The sequence below is a fragment of the Daktulosphaira vitifoliae genome, unplaced genomic scaffold (assembly GCF_025091365.1).
Source record: "Daktulosphaira vitifoliae isolate Bord-2020 unplaced genomic scaffold, ASM2509136v1 Scaffold_3, whole genome shotgun sequence".
In the NCBI taxonomy this organism is placed as follows: Eukaryota; Metazoa; Arthropoda; class Insecta; order Hemiptera; family Phylloxeridae; genus Daktulosphaira; species Daktulosphaira vitifoliae.
The window spans coordinates 35,966,058-35,977,792 of record NW_026099574.1 but is presented as its reverse complement, the minus strand read 5'-3'; positions in this window follow the sequence as shown (position 1 = coordinate 35,977,792).

Sequence of the window (11,735 nt, the reverse complement as noted above, 5' to 3'; positions counted from 1 at the left end):
ATGTAACTTATTCTCTTTAAAATATTCTTAATAACTCAAGGGTATATATATATATATATATTTTATTGCTGTTCAAAATTAATCAAAAATCAAACGCAAAAAAATACATTGAAGTGTCTTTCGTAAGAGAATGAGTTAACTATTTAAGATCACCATAACAAATATTGTGAGTTAATTATTTTATAATCTAATACTCTACAATTAATTATTTTTTTATTATACGTTGATGATAATATAAATAAATATTTTAATAAAGAGTATTTTTTTTTATAAAATATGTAATATTATTTTCATTTCATTTTACATTGTTGGATTTAAATAAAAAAATAATATTTTTAAATCAAGACTAATTTAATATTTATTGAAAATAATGAATAGCTTATGATAATAATAATTATTCTATATTTGTATAAATCAAAAACCATAAGGTGGAATGGACCAAATACCTACATGATTTCTCACATAATAAGGCACACTTTTTATTAATTAGTGAAATTATTATATTTTGGCATTAAGCATTTAAATAATTTTACTATATCGATTTTCCGGCAAGATGTAAAAATTAAATTTTAAACAATTTATTCATTCCAAAATATTTGACGATTATTTTTATTTTGACCCTGTAAATACCGTATAATAGTAAATTTGACTGAAATCTATAAAAAAATGTATGTACATTTAATTAAATTTTAAAATATATATATTTTTTTTTTCAAATGTATGTTAACAACAATTGTTTTGATTAAAAAATACATTCCTTTTTTCATTAATTAATTTAAAAATAATATCTGTAATAATATCATACAATTAAAAAAAGATAAGTATTAAGTCTACTTTGGTCAATTTTTCAAAATATTGGACACGATGAATATTGACTATGACTTATAATTTTTTGAATCAACAATGTTATTCTAAGAATATTGACCTATAAAAGCAAAAAAATAATTCTTTCATAGTCTATTGTAAAAAAGTTGTTTACAAAAACATTATATTTTACTTTTTTAAACTAGTTATAATACCTTAATTTTTTATTAGCTTATATTGAATGAAAGAAATGTATGAATCAATAACTTTTGTACAATTTAAACTCAAATATTAATGTTAATTTTAAAACAAGAAGTCCAAAATAAAAAAAAAAAATTGTATCCAGTTGGTTCATTATTTTTATTTAAGTTGTCTTAGTAAAAATTTGACTATTATTTTATTATAGTTTTGTTTATATGATTTTCATTTTGATTATGATTTTTTTATCTGAATAAGTTTTCGAATTTTCAAGCTGTTTAATTATCTTTATGCATAAAATTATGACATTTTATTTGTTAAAAAAAAACACGATCAAATAAAAAAATATATATTATTTATTTCAAATTAATTTGTAAAAGTAAATAGTAAAACGCTCTTTTTCTAATGTTACAAGGCTTGAAAATTGTCTATATTCAAAAGATCCTTTTATATCAAAAATTGGATGTAAAATTAAAACTATACCTTAAAAGTTTCTAAAACGGTAACGAAACAGGTCCTACTAAGACCCTGTTTTGGTGATTCGTTCACTGTTGTTCTCTGTTGTCGTTATTCATTATAATCAAAAACAAAGCAAATAAATGACCATAGAGTGAAACAAAGCGGAACGACGGGCAGATCGAAAAACAAATATATTTAAACAGATAATTTATATTAGCACTATGTATACAGAAAAATCCCCAAAACTCAACGGTGGGCTTATGTAGGATTTCGGTGGATCATTAAACGCCACGGCCCGTCCCGGTCGCACTCGAGCCGAACTAGTCGCGTACTGCGGACGGATCGCACACGAAGCTTGGCCCCAATTAAAGATAAATGACGTTTGTTTTATTAAATTGCACTAGCCAGTTGTTCATTAAAATTTTACTATTCTCAATGATTTATTAACCGAAATTCGTATATTTTTGTCACTTAACGAGATCCGCTTTGTGTAATTTATTTATTATTATACGCACGCACTGGAGACTATTATGCCACAAGAGCCGGTCGCCGAGTTTTTAAGTTAAGTTAACAAATTGACCTCAGATTAGGTCGACTATCCGCGGTTTGAGCCCCCGGCTTTGAGATATGCGGCAGCCGATTGACGGTACCGGCGTCCATACCGTCTCCGGTTATGGGCGGGATTTCCTTTACACGGTCAGCCCGCTGCGGGCGGCGCCTGCGTTCCTTCATTTGGGCGCTACTGTCGACTGTCTTCCGCTTTGCCCGACTCATTATTCGTTTTATTTTTACCAACTTCTCTCGATACCCTTTGGGGAACTCCTCCTCACTTTCCTCCTTTACATACACACTATGTGAAGTCTCCCGTACACAAATACACACGTAGTATACCCAACCGGGTTCATTTGTTTCACTCACTTTTTCAGCTCGTAACTCACCCTGTCTGCACACGATTTTTCATACTTCAAACTATTATAACACATAATTTTAGATCATTCAGTTTCAATATAAAACTGGAGAGTGCGCTTTTAAAAATGAACTCCAAACAAAAAGAAACTCATGCAAACACATATGCTTTCTGTTTCGAGAAGTGCTAATTTATCATTTTTATAACAGAATAGTTTGAAACATAAGAAAATATAAATTTGCCTGATTGCGTACGTTTTAATTAATATATTGTGTCAATGCGGTACTTGTGCGTAGGGAATAGGATAGAGTGCAACTTTTAACGGTAACTAACAAGTTACCTACACATGTTAGTTGTGATAAAAATTATCATCTTCATTGGGCAAAATTTTAAATATTTTTTTTAAATCTTTAAAATATTGTCTTATTAATATTGAAATACAAAGTGAAATGTACTTAATGTGCGTAATATATTAAATATATGTAATATCATATTCGAATCATTAATAATATTTAACTACAATCAAAGTATTTGTAGTTCATAAAAAATCCATATACTGATAAAATAATGAAATATAATGATATTATTTTGTGTATGGTCGTAAAATAAACATGATGTAAATTTTTTGCTGTTTAAATAATCATTCATTTCAATTATTAATTATTAACGCGTTTATATGATTTAATAAAAAACACATTTCTATTAAGCGACAACATTAGTATAAAATTATTATAAGCAATTAATATATCATATTATAATTACTTATATAAGGTGTCCCACCGGGTAACACTAATTTTAATATTAATTTATATAGACACGTAGTAAAATAGCAGGTACTCTTATATATATATATAGTTTAAATGTAATTAAAGACCAACTATTTTATACAATTTAAATTCTTTATTTTTATTGTACATATTTTTAAGTATATAATCAAAAAAATTAATATTTTTCTAATATCAAATTTATCTTAGCGAAATTTGTCACCAATCCGATTATAATTACACTTGATGAATCTATAATCAAAGTTTGATTACAGAACAACTAGAACAGAAAATAATTTGAAATAATATTGGCTCTAATGTCCTAATAGCATTGGGCTTTCCTCGAAAGTTCCAGAGAGTTGTCTTAATACCCATCATTAAAAAAGTAAAATAGGATGCTATTCGGGGTATTAAAATATTCTCAATATCTCTCTAATAAAAGTAAACTGGAAGCAAAATGAAAGAACTTTAGTCTATCCCAAAACTAGCCGACCTTGAGCATTTGGCTTAAAACTTACTACCCGTTGGAATCCTATTTCCTGGACATTAATTTGGAACTTACAGTAATTGTGTTACCAATTCTGATATTCCAAAACTCTTCTCCGGTACTGCCCCATAGTAATAGAGTGAGAAATGAAAAAAAAAACACATCCGATATATCTAGTAGTTAGACTTCTTGTTTCATTATATTGTATATCACTTGTCATTTTTTTATCATTAATGTAAAATTGTCAACCTCATAAACACAGAAAACCTAAATATAAGGTAAATATCCATTTTCTGGGTTCACTGTCAACTGTAAGATTTGTCACTCTTGTGAACGAGCCGTTACAAATAAAAATTTTATGATAACACATTCAATGTCTTTGATAAGACTTTAGATTTATAAAATCATGTTAATTTCATAATTTACCTCAAATTTCTAGTCTTTACTGCACACAGAACGAAAATTATTTTGTTCTATTCATCAAAATTATAAATGTTATAACAAATGAAATTGTACATTTGTAAGGTGTGCCCGTCTATGACATACAATTTTATATTTGATATTTAAAGGGCATCATAATGTTAATATTTTTTTAATTCTATGACGCCCTTGAGATTCCAAATTTAATCAAAATATCAAGATTTGTTTGAAAAAGAAATTATTTAGAACTAAAGGCGTTCTTCACAAGAATTTTACATTAATTAATGAGTTATAATGACTTCTTTCGATGTTCTTTTATTAAACTTTGTTTAAGATTTCTCTTTATTTATAAAATAGATATTTTGGAATGATTAGTAAAAAATGTATCAGTAAGAGTTGTAATAAAACATTCTTTATAATTCATAAAAAGTATATTTAAAAACACAATTATTTAAAGAGCTAAAAATCGTTTTAGATCAAGCCAACATTTATTTGAGATCAACTATGATCCTCTGGTATTAGGTTGGCTTTAAAACTCGAAAGAAAACACTAATAAATCCTACACTTATTTTAAAAGACTTATATATTATTATAAGACTAATATTTCAACAACGATCTAGTCGTCATAATATTCCTAAGCGATATAAAAACTAATTATTATTATTAAATAAGAAATAGTAATAACTATAGCGTAGTCTCACATAAATTAATTATGGTAAAATATAAAATATTTGTTGGTGTCATACCACTTTCCCAACCCATTTATTAAAGACGTCTCTTGGTGTCGTTCTATTCAACACAATATTAAATCTCAATACTTCTAACAATTTGAAAGATATAAAATCGATCTAATATAAAGCTAAATTTTAATTTTAAATCAATTTATGTCATTATTATTTTTCCGTCATTTTGAAGTAAAAAGTATATGCATAAAAAAATGCTGAATGACATTTTTAAAAGTAAAATTTTATTGAAATTTACAATAATCTATTTAAATAATTATTGTGTAGGTTTGTGGTCGTATTTCAAAAATTTCATCATTTCTCACTCATTAAATATGAAAAATAAAAGTATTCAGTTAAGTTATCAATGATGTAAGGTCCTATTATTAATAATAAAAGTATGTAATAAAAACGATTTAAATTAATAATGTTTTAAGATAAACAATAAAAAGGCAAACTTATTTCATAGTATTATAATCACAGTGAGCTTTATATTTATTTTATTTGCCTATTTTTGATTTTCTTTTTATTTTTACAGAACATTTATAACTATAATAATGACAAAACTGATATAATCTAGTTGGACTTATAGCGTAGTATACTCAATGGATCACAACTAAATCAATTAAGTATTTATTTTCGATACACTGTAACTAAAAGTAGTTATATAAATTTATTGTTCGAACTCTGGTCTATGTAGTTTTGTAGATATTTTATACACCATATTGTGGTATGAACAAAAAAAAACTATAATATAAAAATACTTTTTTGTTTAAAATAAATTTATAGACAAACGAAAAAATTATATTGATCACTGTATCAATGTGTTTTAATTTATTTACATTCAATAAAGTTAATATTTTAAATAATTATCTCGTTACTTATTAAAATTTATAATAAAAAAAATGTTGTCAAGTAATATTTCAAAAAGCCTTAATAAATTTATCGATAAGGTAATAATTTCAAATCTAATTCAATTAATTTGTCAATAGATCGTTTTAAAATGTAAAATGGTCATAAAAATATGCGGAGGTTAAAGCAAAAATGTTGTATTTCAATTATTGGTTAAAATAAGTTTGCATATTTATCATTATTGCAAATTTAACACTTTGGTATTAACGGTAGAAATAAAATTATACTGTAAAACCATTAGCAAAGTCTTTTTATGTTAGTACTTGTTAGGTTAATAATTTCCTAAAAAAATATTAAAATTGAATTACACCCCTTTTATTTACAATGCTCACACGTATAAAACATTTTCTTGGTTGATTATTATTTTTCTGTATGAACGACTAGATAGATCATAACTTAATTTGTACTGGCATTTTTAGTTAAAAATAAGTTGTAAGAATTTTATACAATTACAAATAGTAAATTTAATCAAGTCAATGTTTATTTAAAATTAGACAATTAAATTGAGTTATACAAAATTAAAAAATGTACTCAACCCAAACTTGAAATTAGTTAATCAAACTGACGTACCTATAGAATGTAAGTCTTCAACTGATAATGACTGCACTTATTTAGGAATAATTAATTTTCTGATATCAAATGTGACGTAAGACACCCGTATTACACTTTTGTAAAACGAACAGCGAGCGGCGAAAGTGTACAAACCGTAGGAGACAGCGGAGGGGTGGTAGATAGTGGAAAAGGACTAAACACTAACTTGGTACTGGGTAGCCGTTTGACTAATCCAACGGGATCAACATGCTAAGCCTGGGCTATCCGGCGGCGCACTGAGGGCTACACTCTCAGAATCCTCATCCCTTCCTTCCTGTGCCGCCACCGACGGCGGACCGTTGCAGTCCAACTCCTCCCTCTTTTCTCGCCGACTGCACCATAGGGATGAAGTAACCTGCTGCCGCCCCCAAAACACCACCGCCCGTCCGCTCGTGTCTGACATATCACGCGCGTTGACGTCGTGTGTCGGAGTAGAATAGACGAAATGTAATGTTACCAGTTGCATAAATTATAGTTTATAAATCATCTGAGATGCGCACGCCACCAGATTCATACCGATTCCGAGAACATTGATTAATACTTGACATGCTGTGGAAAAACCCATAAACGCCTTGAGCAAGTGCCGGAATGCATTTGATGGTGTGAAAATGTTTCGCAGTTACATTATACACGTGTATAGGTTTGATATTATAAAATAATTAATGTATGGTCGACGAGTTGCGTTGGATTTGAACTCATTATTTTGTACCACGAAATTAATGCCGGCGCGGTTATTGGACATTTTTTCCCGTTATAATCTTTCCAACGTAAAAAATATACTTACATGAGATTTATTTTGGTCGAGGTGTATTAATTGAACGGCTGCGACGCCAAGTACAAAATTTCCTTACCGATTGATCTATGTCCGCATGAGGTATTACTGAAAGGCTATAAAGGGATTTGCCGGACCAGACTCGGACGTGATTGGTCGTTGAAAACAACAAATGATGTAATTTCCTTTATGGCCAACCTTAAGAATGATTGCTGTTCATGTCATGTAGAGCACTTACAGTGTTTTATACGACTACCGCCGACACGCTGCAGAGAGATACGCAGTTGTAATTTTTACCAGCACTCGAGATAAACGAAACAATAATTAAACACTTTAAATATTGTCATATTATCTAAACCAATCAATAATTATTTTTATATTTTTATTTACAGTGTATTCTGACATAACGAAAATTCGTTGTTTATTTTAAATGTAATAAATTATTTTATTATTTCAACAATTTTTTATTTGCTAATTATTTACTATGTGTGTAACGATTAATTGAAATAAATCTTTTAATTCCTTCGTAAATCATTTATGTAAGCATAATATGATATGCTTACATAAAATATATTTTTTACATTTTTTTTTTAGTAACATACCATGTTATTATTCCATTATCTTTTTATGATGAATACATAATAAATTTTAATCCATTTTGGTTAACCTTGTTTTTTTAATTATATAAGTATATATGGTTAAATTTTGATTGATAAAAATATTGTATAATACACGTAAAATTTCTATTTATATGTATAAAAATAGCAAGGAACTATATTCATAATGACTTATATGCATATGATTTTTCAGAAATTTTATTAGAATTTATTCAAAATTTAATACGAGTATGATTAATTCTTTTAATTTAAACTAAGTTATATGAATGAGTATTACAAACAAATGTATTTTTTGTAAACAGTGAAGTACTTTATTGGGCAAAAACATGTTGTAAATTAAAATTAATTGTTATCAATACAAATACACTCATAAAGTACTGGTTAGTTTCTCTTGAATGTTGAATAACATGTTGAAGGACAAATGAAAAAACCTCTGCAAGAGAGTTAAAGAAAAAGTTATTGTATTTTATAAGAAAGATTTTTCTAATGAAAAATTATATCGACACCATATAATTTGGTTGTATAGGCTTAAAAAATACGTGAATATACTTTTTGATAAAAAATGTATAAGTTAAATATAACTTATATAATGTTATTAAGTATTATAGATTAATTTGAGACTCAAGAAGCTTTATATTTACTACACAGTGTGATTTATTAAGAATATTACCCCGTTATTTTTTTTTTAATAATGATTTTCCATAGATATCATAAAATTTGATTTATTTTTATGAGCCATAACTATCAAGTTTATTTTAAAAAAAAAAACATCTCTAAGAATAGTTTTTAGGGGTAACTTTTAAAAGTTAAATAAAAGCCTTTAATTATTTTTATAAAAATTTAATGAATAATAGACAAATTAAAATTTGAACTAATCGATTAACAGTTTGGTAATATTATTTTTTACGATACTTTAAGGTTTAGGAAAGGTTTTTTTTTTTTTAAAGTTGAATTAAAAAATTCAATTTTTCTTTTTCATAAATTGAAACACTATGCGTTTAATGCTAATTTATTTATTTGGTACTTTGTGTTACAGCTTGTTTAGATATTCAAAGGTAGTTTGTGCCATAATACTGAAATAATTTATTTGTCATTGAATATCTAATATTTCTACATGAAGATATACAGTGATATTTATTAAGAGTAGCACCCCCACTTTTTTTGAAAACAACAATTTTTTCATAAAAATGTACTGATAACTAGCTTACAGTCAGTTTAAAATTTTACTTTTTAAGTTAATATAATTTTTAGATATAAATGATATAGGCCAGTCAACGAAGGAGTAATTTTGGCAAGAAATGGCAGAAAAAATTCCCAACCAAATTTTTTTTTTTTTAAAGTTTAATTAAGATATGTATAATGACATACTAAAAGTCCTCATCGATTGGACTTGAGTTTTTTTTTTATTTATTTATAGTATCATTAAAGTGTAGTGTATAATAAGATACAACCGATAGAGTAAGTAATTGATTTGACGCTATATTGTTTAAACCCAACTAAACGCTAAATTGTACATTCCTAAAAACCAACAATTATATTATGTCAATTGTCAACGGAATTTCTGCTAATAATAAAGATAATTGTCATAAAACGGCCTTTAGTCTGGTGCTGGAGGTGGTAAAAGTTGTGGCTGCCGAAAAACAGGGCTTCAATGTTCTATTATATGTGAACATTGCAAAGGTCATTGGTGTACAAATTCAATAGAAATAAAGATTGAAGATTAAGAAAATTGTACTTTTGTTGAAGATATATTCTATCAAAATTTAGAATGGGAAAATGAATAAGAAAATGGAAAAAAATTTTGTTTGATACATTTGTCAAATAACTTTATAGTGGAGAAATCCTCCATCGATTACATACTTTGCACTAGTAATGTATATAACTTGTATTTAGGATATAAATACGGAAATAGGAGATCATGTAGTTTTTGTAATAATCCATTAAAATTTTAAAATTAAACACTATCTACAGATTTGCATCAAGGCGTTGTTTTTTGATAATGATTTTAATCATTGTCACATATCATCTATACTGCACCCAATTATACACACTGTGCCGGGACACTGCTGGTTTTTTTTTAAATAGCGATTAGTTGAAATAGTAGCAGTGGGTTTACTTTAATTATTTCATTATTAATTTTAACAATAGAAGTTATTGATGATACAGTTATAACTTTATATGACCTTTTAAGATTTATATCATGAAAGTTATTATCCACCATTGAGTTTACTAGAACAAGACCAATTTTAGACACTTTATGACAATTAATTTTATCATTACCAGAAATTCTGGCTGGGTTGACAAAAGAGAACATGAGGTAGGTGAAATGAGGATCAGTGACAATAGGCGAGAGTGTGAATGGGGAGATAGAAAGTTTTAAGTATTTAGGATCAATAGTGCAAAAGAGCGATGGTATTGGCGAGAATGTAAGACATAGGATTAAGTGCGAGTGGTTGAAGTAGAGAGAAGCGTCTGGTGTCTTATGCGATAAAAGATTTCCAATGAGGCTAAAAGATAAATTCTACAACAATGTAGTGAGACTAGCTATGATGTATGGTTCAGAGTGTTGGGCGGTTGATAAGAAAGTAGAGCAGAAAATGAGTGTAGCAGAGATGAAAATGCTTAGTTGAATGAGTGGAGTGACTAGAAAAGATAGAAAAGGAATGAGCATATAAGAGGGAATATAAGTGTAGCGTCAATCGTGTATAAGATGAGAGAAAATAGCCTTAGATGGTTTGATTATGTTATGAGGAGAGAAGAATCGGAAGCTGTAAGAACAGTTATAGAAATTAATGTTGAAGGAAGAAGAGGTAGAGGAAGACCAAAAAAGAGATGGAGGGATGCTATTGAATGCGATTTGAGGACAGTTGATGTGAGCGTAGAAGATGTGGGCGATCGTGTCAAGTGGAAGCATAGGATAAGGATGCCCGACCCCAAGTAGTTGGGATTAAGGCAAAGAAAAAGAAAAAGATTACCAGAAATTCCGTTGACAATTGACATAATATTATTGTTGTTTTTTAGGAATGTACAATTTAGCGTTTAGTTGGGTTTAAACAATATAGCGTCAAATCAATTACTTACTCTATCTGTTGTATCTTATTATACACTACACTTTAATGATACTATAAATAAATAAACTCACACATATACACATATACACATATGCATTTATAACATTTTGTCTAATGTAAGTATAACATGATAAAAAGTAACCGTAAAATGAAAAAAATTGGAAAATAAATTTTAGTACTCATATTAAATGTAATGTAACTTGAAAAATATTTGTTTAAATGAAGAATTTGTTTAAAAGAAATTTTTTTGTTTAAAATTGTTTTTGAAATAACTTTTGTACGAAATTTTTTTTTTGTAAGTTCAATATTTTTTGAGAAAATTAAAAAAGCTCATATTTTTGAACTTTTGCGAGGCTGTAAAAAGAAAACTCAAGTCCAATCGATGAGGACTTTTAGTATGTCATTATACATATCTTAATTAAACTTTAAAAAAAAAAAAAAAATTTGGTTGGGAATTTTTTCCGCCATTCGACAAAATTACTACTTCGTTGACTGGCCTATATCATTTATATCTAANTTTTCTGCCATTTCTTGCCAAAATTACTCCTTCGTTGACTGGCCTATATCATTTATATCTAAAAATTATATTAACTTAAAAAGTAAAATTTTAAACTGACTGTAAGCTAGTTATCAGTACATTTTTATGAAAAAATTGTTGTTTTCAAAAAAAGTGGGGGTGCTACTCTTAATAAATATCACTGTATATCTTCATGTAGAAATATTAGATATTCAATGACAAATAAATTTTTTCAGTATTATGACACAAACTACCTTTGAATATCTAAACAAGCTGTAACATAAAGTACCAAATAAATAAATTAGCATTAAACGCATAGTGTTTCGATTTATGAAAAAGAAAAATTGAATTTTTTAATTATAATTTATTATTTACTTTAGTTAAGCTATATTTACCAAAAAAAAATGTTGAAATTTCTTAAAGTTTTATAATTTATGCCAATTTTTGAGCCCCCTGACACCTTTTTAAAAAAATATTATCAAAAAAATAGTGTC